The sequence below is a fragment of the Bidens hawaiensis genome, unplaced genomic scaffold, assembly GCF_021521415.1.
Source record: "Bidens hawaiensis isolate Kalapana, Puna unplaced genomic scaffold, B.hawaiensis_p1.1 tig00022524_1, whole genome shotgun sequence".
NCBI classification, from domain to species: Eukaryota; Viridiplantae; Streptophyta; class Magnoliopsida; order Asterales; family Asteraceae; genus Bidens; species Bidens hawaiensis.
In genome coordinates, this window is record NW_027493513.1 from 52,398 (window position 1) to 64,391 (window position 11,994).

Consider the following 11,994-nt stretch of genomic DNA (forward strand, 5'->3'; position numbering starts at 1 on the left):
AAAATAATCATTATCTTATATTATAAGCTGTAACCCTACTTTATACTTTGAAGAAAAGATGTGAGTGGTGGAAATTGGAATTAGTATATTGTATTATACTAATACTAGTTTGTTATCAAATTGATTAGAGTTAGGAGGATATAATAGAATATTATTTTGTTTGTAGGGTCACTGATTTTGTGACATTTGAGGGAGATGTCAACTTAAATTGATTTGTGTAAGTGACTTGGTGATGCATATGTTTAGGCATAAATCTCTTCTCTTGCACTAGTTATTATTATCGAGTGAATTAATTCTGTGCTAGTAATGTCCTTTTCCATTTCTTTTGCTTCTGCTCTGCTTGTCAGGCATAAACATGAAAGGAAAAGGTAAACTTTCTTTTTTTATATGTAATTATGTTAGGTTTCATAGTTTCATGATTATTGGTTTGTGGCAAGAAAGTTGTGTAGTTTTTGATTTGTTATTTGTGTTTTCGTCTATTTAAGGTATGTTTTGAAGAAGATTCGACTTGCTCGTCAGACTGATAGGACCCGCAGATCTGCTCTATTGGAGGTTTTAATATTTTCCATATGTCATACATGCATAAATCCTCAGTTCTGTTAAAGATTTTCAAAATTGATTCAGCTATATAGATGATGTGATTCAATGTTATTGCTGGTCATATATTGTGAAGATTCATTTTTGGAAATTGAAATTATTGAGTATGCAAATATCATATGATTATGTGTTATGCAGATGGAACTTATCTCCACAGTACAGAATCCTTTCATCGTCGAGTACAAAGATTCATGGGTTGAAAAGGTTTGTGCTTCACTTGGATTTTTGGTGTTTAGTGTATGTTAACTAACTTAACTTTATGATAAATGTTTTCTCTTTCAGGGTTGTTATGTGTGCATTGTTATAGCATACTGTGAAGGAGGAGATATGTAAGTTATATTTTCCAGCAATTTCACTCTTATATGACTGTTCTTGCTGTTATTTAAGTAAATATTTGTCCGTATAGGGCGGAAGCAATAAAGAAAGCCAATGGTGTTCATTTTCCAGAAGAGGTTTTATTTCCTTTATGCTTTTATAATTAAAAACAAAAAAATCATTTCTAGCGTCACTTACCTTTAACTGTAATTATTTTTAGAAACTCTGCAAATGGCTCGTGGAGCTACTTGTGGCACTTGATTATTTGCATGTTAATCATATTATTCATCGCGATGTTAAGGTTAGTTGGCAATGATATTGTTTATGTTTGATGTATGTAATCGTCTTGCAATGCTAAAATTTCCTTTTGTATTTCCTTCAGTGTTCAAATATATTTCTAACACGAGATCAAGATATCCGACTTGGTAATAATTAGCCACTTTCTGCATATTATCTTGAAATCATAACACATGTATCCTTTTGTCTAATATTGACTACTTTTGTCTTCTTTAGGTGATTTTGGTCTTGCAAAAATGTTGACTGCTGATGATCTTGCATCCTCGGTATTAATTTTTTACTTACCTTTCTACTCTGTTTTAGTTTAAACTAATGATCAGCTATTAGGCCTGTAAACGAACTGAATGTTTAGTAAACAGTTCATGAAGCGTTTGGCGGGAAGTTCGTTTATGCTCGTTTATTTAATAAACGGGCTAACATGAACAAAAATTTTTGTTCATTTACTTAAATGATTCGGTCATTTAAATAGTTAGATGCTCTTTGCTTACATTCATGTTCGTTAGTTTTCGTTTGTTTAAGTTCGTTAGTTTACGTTTGTTAATATATTTATTAAAATGTTTTTTGGGGCCATTACAACTTACTCTAGTTTTAATAACCTTTTACACCCAACACATTGTTTTTCAAACTGCTTTTAACTGTGTCAGCTCAGTTATGTTGGCTCGTTCACTTATGTTTATAAACCACTTGTCTATACTGTTACAGAATGAAAACTTATTCATTTTCTTAACGAGTGAACCTTAACAAGAAAAACCCGTTCGTCTAATTGTTTGCGTCTGTCTGTCTGATCGGTTAAAGTAAAATGAAGGGCACAAACTTGCCCCATTTGTGTTTGTTTGGCTCATTTACAAGCTTGTCTACTATCTCTCTTATAACTGCTAAATTTCAGGTTGTGGGAACTCCTAGTTATATGTGCCCTGAACTTCTTGCGGATATACCTTATGGTTCAAAATCGGACATATGGTCATTAGGTAATTTTGAAAACAGTTAATTGGGGTTTTGTTAATCACTCTTTCTAGCATAGTTTAATGTAATTGTGACACATAACTTGTGCAGGATGCTGCATGTATGAAATGACAGCGTTCAAGTCTGCATTTAAAGCTTTTGTAACTTTGTTTTTGTGAACTTACAATAGTTATATCTTTTATCAGTATGTGAAGTGCTTATTATTTTGAGCAGGACATGCAGTCATTGATCAATAAAATAAATAAATCCATAGTTTCGCCACTTCCAACCATGTATTCAGGCACATTGTGAGTTTTCAATGCACCATGTGATGATATGATTCAGTTTTTGTTTTTCGTCACTTTCTTTTATAATGTTTTAACCTTTAATGATTTTTTTCCAGCCGAGGGCTTATCAAGAGTATGCTGCGGAAAAACCCAGAAATGAGACCAAGCGTATGTAAACTCGTTACTTGTTTTTAAGTTCTATCACATTTTTTTAGAATTTCAAGCTTTTAACTTTCGTTAAAGTTGGTAATTTTGACTCGTTTATGGATGTTTTTTGTAATTGTCTTAGTTTAAAAGTTGGTATATACCTAAAGGATAACACGTGTCATTTGCTTAGTAGATTGTCATTGTGATCATATAAGTATTGAAATCATATTTAAGGAAAGAAGATTGTGATGACCTGTTTTGACATTTTGACCTGATGTCCTTACTGTTTGACCCGTTTACCTTGTAGGCTGCTGATTTGCTCAAACATTCACATCTTCAACCTTATGTACTTAAACTCCATCTTAACATGAACGGGCCTAGACGCCATACACTTCCAGCCCAGTGGCCCGATTACAACTATGAAAAGAAAACCACGTTCATTGAGCCCGAAGCCTGACCCGTTAATATACAAAACGGGAAAAGACCGTCTTTTAGCAGTGACAGGGGTTTGAATCCTAGTGTATCCGAACACGATCAATATTCTTCGTGTTCACAAAGTTCAAGAAAGCTATCGATTGGCTGTGTTGAAGAGTATATACGAACAGAGAAGTTAGTAGCTGCCAGGTCAGCAAATGCTGTTAGAACTCCTAGAGTCACTCCTGTAAAATGTTCAGTTGTTACTCCCCGAAGACAAATTGCTTCACCGAATATTATAAGGAGTTCGGATCGTGATGTGGTGAGTTCTTGTCAACCAAATAATATCCGTTTAACCTTTATGTATATGTGCTATAATCATAAAGCATATATTACTATAAGCCTGTAAACGGACCGAACGACCACGAATGAAGCATGTTCATGTTTGGTCGTTTAACTTATACTGAACAAACTATCGAAGGCGAAAAATTAAACAAACAAAATTTTCTTGTTCGTGTTCGTCCATTTAAGAAAATGGATGTGTTCGTTTATGTTCGTTCGTTAACCCTATAAGCAAACGGTTCATGAAAGTAAACCACAAACGGACATAAATGAACATAGGTGAATGAACATAAACAAACATCACTGAGTGAATACAAATAAAAGAAGGAAAAATTTCCAAAATAAGCATTTATGAAAACAAATTTCTAGTTTTAGGTATAATTTGTAAGAAATTCCGGAAATAGGTATTATAAACTAGTCGTGACGGAGTAGTTTGTAGAACCAATTAAAACTTGCCACGTGTTCTTAAACTAACCGTAACGAGCACGTTTACTAATCATTTACTCGTCACGACTAAATAAGTTTCATGACTCGTAATCAACGCTCACGAGTAATTCATAAGCCATTTAGTCGCGACGTGTAGATTATAAGATTAAACTAGTCGCGGCGAGTTAACTACTAACAAACTACTCTTGCAGGGAATGTAAACCGGTAATCTACTCGTCGCGACTAAATGACTTGTCAATTACTCGTGAGCGTTGATTACGAGGCATGAAACTTATTTAGTCGTGACGAGTAAATGATTAATGAACGTGCTCGTGACGGTTAGTTTAAGGGCACGTGGAAAGTTCTAATTGGTTCTACAAACTATTCGTCACGACTAGTTTATAATACCTATTTCTGGAATTTCTTGCAAATGATACCTAAAACTAGAAATTTGTTTTCATAAATACTTATTTTGGGAATTTTCCCATAAAAGAAATGTACTAAAAATAGACTAATTTGTAATGAGTGATATCTTAAATCCATAAAACTAGTCTAAAATGTAATGGACCTTCAAAAGTTTATTGAATATATAAACGAACGAACATAAAAGAACGGACGAAGCATGTGTTCATGTTCGTTTGTCTAACTAAATGAACAAAAAATGTTTTTTGTGTTTGTTTGCTATTCCAAATGTGCATGAACTTCCTGCCAAACGGTTCACATAACGTTCTGTTCATTTACATGCATACATGTATATAGGCAGAACCCATCAGACTTAGGTTTTTTATTTTTATTTTATTTATATAACCTAAGGGTATTTTGATCCTTTCATACCCACTTAACCGAAAAAGATACCGCTAATAGCGGGACCATCAGTGCTACTCACATGCATAACTCTAGACTCGGTTTGTAATTTTCAATAAATGTGTCAAATCCATAAGCTGGACAAATAGACATACAAGGACCATCCGTGTAATTAATTATTATTATCATTTAAATAATTTAATTACAAACTACTAAATTTCTGTTATGTTTTCAGCTTCCAGTATCACAATCACCAGCCAGCATATCGTCACGAACAACTCGTCGGGCATCTCTACCCTTATCAGCCCAGGTCACAAAACCACATTTTGGTTTCGAATCACCTGATGTATCAGTCACGCTCCACGTATCGACAAAATGACCGAACTACCCTTAACCTACACACAACAACCCGTTATCCTACCAACCCGTAAAACTTCCTCAACATCCGCTCAATGCTCTTCCGCGACTTCCTCAAACACCATCCAAGACCAGTCTGTCACAATCGACACGTGTACAGTTAAGATTGTTAACCAAACAAGCCCCAGTGGGGTCCACTTGACAAACAAGAGTGGTGATACGTCATCAGATTCACGGAGGCGAAGGTTTGACACGTCATCATACCAACAACGAGCCGAGGCGTTAGAAGGGTTGTTGGAGTTTAGTGCACAACTTATGCAACAACAACGGATAGAAGAGTTAGCGGTTTTGTTGAAACCATTTGGGCCCGAAAAGGTGTCGCCTAGAGAAACCGCAATTTGGTTGTCAAAGAGCTTGAAGAGAACCAGGCCCCTGACAGGAACCGGGGTTAGTGTTGTGGGGAATTTGTAGTAGGTTTCGGTTTTATGAACTTTTGTCATGTTTTGTTGCTTGTTCATGTGGTTTTGAACTACTTGTTCATGTAAACTAGGATGAGATCATCTCACTCGAGTCGAGTCAGAAGTTGAAACCGAACAAGTCTCGGTTTGATCCTGGACCAGCTCGTTTTAGGTAAAATGATCGCAGTTGACACGTAGTTCTAACTTGTTACGAGTTGTATCACATAAACATTGGAAAATGGATGTTGCATATCGTGTGTTTTGAGACCTGAAACCGTCAAATCGGTAACCAAAATAGTTCTACATATGTTTTTTTAAATCTCTTAATGTTAGCTAAAAAGATTTTTAGTAAATTTAGTTCCCACATATGGATTAGGTTTACAAATTTTAATCTGGCTTGAAGATTAGGTTTACAAATATTCATAGTCTACCTTGCTCTAGTAAATATAAAATGTCCTGAATAATAAAGCACAGCCCAATTGATAAATAGTGTTTATGAATTATGATTGCATGTAAAAAAAGCACCAAAATAACTTTTTACTCTTTTTCTTGCATGTGACTTTAACTTATTTTGCTTACAACAATGATCATATTTTGTGTACTTTTCTATTGCATGTATTTAGGTCTTCGTATTTAAAAATACATAATATGAGCAAGTTAACCAATTTTCTAGTAATTTTAAAATTATTCGTTTGGCAGTAAAGGTGCTGATCCTAATCGGTTAAGCTAACCAAAACCGAAACCGATTATCAACCAGTATACAAGGAGCAGGTTACAAAACGATGGTTAGGGATTTTTATATAGGAACCGATTAACTAAATTGGTTAATAAAGTTGGGTGTTAATAAGGTTAATTTCAATAGGTTATTATTGGTTAATTGGTTAGTAATCAAGCCGAACCGGTTACATAGGTTAGGGATTCTCCTCTCCAAAACCGTTAGGAGCCGTAGCCGGTTTTGACGGGTTGACCAAAAACCGGTTTCAGTTTGTAACTGATATTCTAGAAATAGGTGAAAATCAGTTAGTGTGTAGTAAAAAATATTATACAAACAAGTTTGCAAATTCCCAGATAATTTAAGTTTTAAAACAGTTATCTCAACAATTTAATGGTTTATTATAATAAAAGTAAAGCATATTTAAATTTTGAAATTATTTATTTTCGATACATAATGAAAAATTTATATTAATAAAATTTCAAATGGACCTTTTAATTGTTTTAAAATGTTTTCAGAAACAGATTCTTGAACTTTGCATTTGTAACCTTGCACGGCACCCTTTCCTTTATCTACGTGGAATGGTGAAGAAATTCGAATTTTCATCAATCAAATCAATACGTACATATGTATGTATGCATAATTGTATGAACAATAACATTATGTTGAAATTTTTTAATACAAAAACAACCTAACAGTAATAAAATGTACCTCGAAAGGGTCCTGAGTTCAAAAAACCTACATAGCCTGTCTTTCATAGCAGTGCCTGATAAGCATTGTTTTTTGATGCAAACCTCATACTTATTATTGAACATGTTATCAAACTTTCACATTAGGTTCACATGTTTAAAACAAATATATATAGGCGAACTAAATGCATGAGTCTTGTTTACGAAGTCATTAAGACGTGACACGTGTCCTTCGACAAGAGGTAAATTTGTTCGAACCACAACTACGCACAAACGTTACATAATTACCCATAATAAGGTATGCACACTATAAATTAATTACGCAACCAATAACTAAATACGCACAAATATTACACAACGTAAATAATTATGCAACAAATAGAATAATTAAGCAACCTATGTATAATTGCATATGTTATATGCACGTAATTGTCGTTTTTCTGAAGAAAAGTCATTTTTTTCTAACTATAATAACAGTATCCTCAAATAAAATAAAACAAAATGTTAGATTTCAAAGTCATTTATATGTTACATTAAATGCATGATATCACTTTTGTCCAAAGTTATGATGTGTCTAATTTGAATCTCTACAATCATTTTTGCTAAAAGAATTGTATATGTTTCTGATCCCGAGCCCTTGAACGTCTTTTAATGCCACAACTTTCGACCCTAGGTTTTGAACTTGTATTATTGCCTCCAAAAGGAGTTTTCTTTTCATCCATTTCAAAGTTTTTCAATAACAAAAATCAAAAAGTGTTTTTGAAAAGAGAGCTAATATTAATACGTTAGTAAACTACCAAGTACCACTTTAGTTGATGTAGCCCGACCCTTAATGAAGTTTTTTTTTTTTTTTTTTTTTTTTTTGCTTTTGGGTGTGACGATTCAGTGTTAAATTTATCGACAACCGTCTTTCAATTTTCAATAAGATAAATTAAAACTTGGCATGAATTAGCACATAAAATGATTTCATGACAATAAAAATCCACTAAATTACATTTGTTATGAAAACAGTCGTCACATTTGTTTCTAAACTTGTCAAAATTAACAAATGAATTTCAAATAACAAAAAACGCGCCATCAAGTTGGTAATATTAACGGTGTACGTTTTTTAAGGGTCTTGATCAACCAAATCAAAGAGGAGATTAAAATGTGTCTGTTTCTATAGGTCAAAAACCGAAGGTAAACGAGTAGGACTTGATCGGGAAACACGATGTAATTTTTCTTGTTTAGAAGTTGTAATATGGTGTTTTGTAGTTATACGTTGTGCTCAACTAGTCTAGCTTCTTGCTACGCTACATTATTGTTTCAATAAGATTGGCCGTTAAAAAGATTAACATGCCATAAATAGTCATAAACTTATAACATACAAATTGATCAGTAACATATAATAAAGTTAAATAAATAAGTTTAGGTAAAAGGTAGCCTAGCGAGTACAGAAACATATGGCCCCTTTAGAGACACAGATTTAGAGGTGAAACTTGCTTTTGATTTGGGATAAAGAGAAAGCTGAGTCATGTGTGTCACTTTATTCATTTTCATTTCCATTTTCTGCTGCTGATTAATATTCTTCTACGATTGGTCACGTTGTTTCATTCGAGGTAGAAGACTATGATGACGTCATCAGGCACGCCTTCTGATCTGTTCGTATTTATGGATGGAAACGGTGGCAGAGAGACAGTTGCTGCTGACTGTTGTCGAGTAACACAGGGATTTTGGAATCCTTGGTCGGCCGCTCATGTTTCACTATCTGCTTCATGTTTTTTAACCTTATTTTGAGAAGGGATGTGAATATTCATACTAGAAGAAAGCGATTCGTTTTTTCACAATGGGTTGCTTTCGTATTGTTTATATTTATGAGTTCGCCACATATATGACACGGTAGACAATTGGGCTTTTACATTTCATATCTCAAAATATGTGTTATGATTAGGTGAATGTGATATAGTTGTAAGCTGAGGTGGAGTGAAATGTTAAGTTATTAATTGATTTTGAAAAAAAAAAAATTAGAAAAGAAGAACACTTACCCTACCCTCACGTCCACCAGTACTTTCACATTTGTGCCGCGGGTGCCATGGTGTTTCGGTGCTTGTGGAGATAGGGTCCTAAATACCTGGTACGACCTTTTACTTGTTGTGTTTTATATTATATTTGATATATTATTATTGTTTACTAACCAATGCCCAATGGGCTGGGGGGTTGTGGAGGTAACCCCTAACCGGGCCTGGCCCAATACGGTTAGGGTTTCATGATGGTTGCCATGAAATTCCTATATAAATGGTCTTCATCTTTCACTTGAAGGATCCTCTTTTGGGACACTTGGCCTTCACATATATTTTTGTGTCTGTAAACAAGAGGAAACTCTTAGCAGTCACCTCTACTCCCCCTATATTTCCATGACAGATCTCGAGCTACCAGAGAAGAAGATCGAGGGGTGGTTCGTTCATCTCGAAGACCGGGAAACATCGTCATGGATCAGGTCAGATTCATTTCATGTTTCTTCAGCGCTCTTAACACCTATGTGGTAGGGGCTCACGCCACCTATCAAAACTAAGGGTGTTCAGTATTTGAGTTCAGCTTTAAAATTTTAAAATTCGAATATTCGAAATTTGATTAGTTGAACACCTTCAATCAAAACACATGATCTATAATGTGCTGTCCCACTCAATTTAATCTTTTAATGCAATCAATTTTATTGTTTTCAAAACAAGTATTTACAAATAAAAGTAAATCACAAAGATTATAATAATTATTAATTAAAAAACTTTAAAGTTATGTGAACAAAAGTCTTAAATACGTTCAAACAAAATCCATTGAGAAAGTATAAAGGACTAAGAGCATTCTTATCCAACCTCTTATATTATGTGATGAGTGTTTTTATAATTTAGAGAGTGATTCAGGGTGTTGTGGTGAAGAGTTCTTATATTTTAGGAAAAGTAGTGATTTTTCTGTATATTTGAAAAGTTACTGTTCATCCCCTATAATTTTTTAATATATTTTGAAAGTGTTTGTGAGTGAAGGAAAGAGAAAAGGTAATGATAAAATGTATAAAAAATATTATTTAATTGAAATAAAGAGAGAAAATAAAATAAGTTTTGGTGTAATTTTTTGTTTGAAGATAGAGGGTGGGATGAGAATACTCTAAAAAGAGAATAGAAAGTGAATTTGTATAACCTTTTTTTTAAATCATTAGGCAACGATCGACTCATTAGATGGTTTGTTGGCTTCTCATGAGCGAGAGCTCGATCACCCATACAGCACCACCTCACGCAAGGCTCAAACAATGCCTGTTTGGTGCGCTAGTGTGACCCACACGACACGTTAACCCATACATGATGGGTTCTCATTATACTCCGGATAGACTAACTTCGGCTAGTTGAATATATATTTAAAACATAAATGTTTAAAAGAACATGAGTGTGTGGTTATGTAGGTTAAATGTACTTGTTATACATCATATGTCTTTTTGTTAGGTTTTATTTTTATAGCAGTAATAAGTGCCAAAAACAAACAAAAATAAATCTCCTTTTTAACTTAAATGAGTTGAGGTGGCCAAGCCGGGAATACTGGAGTCATATTCGTATGTTAATTGACTTGATTTTTGGGTTTGTTTATGATTTGCATGCAATACAATATCAACTAGCATGTTTACTATCTTCTTACTCGTTTCTTTTAAATATAAGCATAAGATATTGCGAAAATAGGAGCAAGTATGATAACAAATTAGCACATGTGCAAGAATATCACAAAACCACTTAAATCATAATATAATTTGTATCATTTTATGATTTTCATGTGTATACACCCTCGATCGCATGTGCCTAGGAATGCTAATGATAGAATCTTTAAGAATTAAGGAACTTCGGTCTCCAAACTCCCCGTTTTGATTAAAGTTTCAAGGTATTCTTTTGGTGAATAATAGAGCGAAGAATCAACACTTCGATTGGCCAAACTAATGACCCTTCTTTACGGTAGGGCTGTTCAAAAAGCTCGAGGATTGAAGCTCGGGCTCGTGGCTCGCTTGAAAAAAGCTCGATTAAAACTAGCTATAAAAAGTTGATTTGAAACATCCTGAGCTGATTTGGATCATTTTTGTAACCGAGCCAAAATTGACTCTGGCTCGGCTCGAGTCATGGCTCCGCTCGTTGGCTCGATCTTAAGTTCATTTAACTTTAAAATCAAGCTAGAGCCTAACTAAGTTACCCCGTTTAATTTCGAGCCCGAGCTCGAAAACACCCTGGCTCGACTCGGACTCGACTCGTGAACAACGCTACTTTACGGAGGAGGCACCTTATAATTGGAACAATTGGGTGTGCATATATTAAACTAAATGTTTTCAATTGGCGTACGGTTTTGGATCGGATACCAACTTGGACTACTTTAAGGAGAAGAAATATCCAAGTTCCCTCAAACCTTTATCCTGTATATGGTTCGTATGAAGAGACAACAAAATAGATTTTCCGTATCATGAGAAACAGCAAACGTGATATGGGCTATAATAAGTCAGTGGTTATTATATTCAACCGATCTTCGTTTTTTCAGTAAAAGTTATTTTCAACTACCAAAATTTCATCTTTAGGGTCAACAAGATCTTCATCAATATAGAAACAAAGATTCGAAACATCATTGGTGATATAAAGGCGCTAAGTTTCTTTGGGTGAAAAATAGAACAAAAGTTCCGTCAATAACTTAATTAAAACAAATATTGGTGTAAATTTTGTTTTACATGATTCATTGCAACGTTATTTTATTTTCTTGAGGTTTCAGATTCTATGTAAGTTCAATACAAATCCTCCGTTCAAAAAAAAAAAACAAAAAAAACATCCGTATCTTTGTTGATATTCGATGACATTTTTGGATACTTTTTGTTAAATTTAATGACAAGTTTGAGCTTTATATAGGACAGGGGAAAAGTTGTTGGGAAGAAGAGAGATGATAGCCATCGGAAGTGGTAACATAGACCCAGTCCCAAAATGGTGTAAACATATGACGGAATAATACGACATTATCGAGACTTAATATTTGTTTTATCAAAAGCAGCCGCTATCATGACTTTATTCAAACATTTTGTATGTTTCCATTCTTTAAAAACAAGTGAAAATCAAACCCCACTTACCAACATCTTTTATAAAACAAATTTATTTTCATCCCTTCTAGTTTTATAAAAGTGATGCAAAATATATAATAGTTATAATAGATAATCTTAATGT

The 11,994-nt window shown here is 33.9% G+C and overlaps 1 pseudogene across 1 annotated transcript; it reads left to right on the plus strand.

Annotated features, from left to right (window-relative positions):
- The first annotated feature begins 306 nt into the window (after window positions 1–306).
- On the plus strand, window positions 307–5,475 carry LOC143565796 (serine/threonine-protein kinase Nek2-like; annotated as a pseudogene). The gene is made up of 14 exons (XR_013141133.1): window positions 307–368; window positions 486–552; window positions 736–801; window positions 880–926; window positions 1,004–1,049; window positions 1,133–1,213; window positions 1,295–1,337; window positions 1,426–1,475; window positions 2,096–2,177; window positions 2,263–2,312; window positions 2,386–2,459; window positions 2,555–2,606; window positions 2,893–3,321; window positions 4,807–5,475. The product of XR_013141133.1 is annotated as a serine/threonine-protein kinase Nek2-like (transcript).
- The last annotated feature ends 6,519 nt before the right edge of the window (window positions 5,476–11,994 follow it).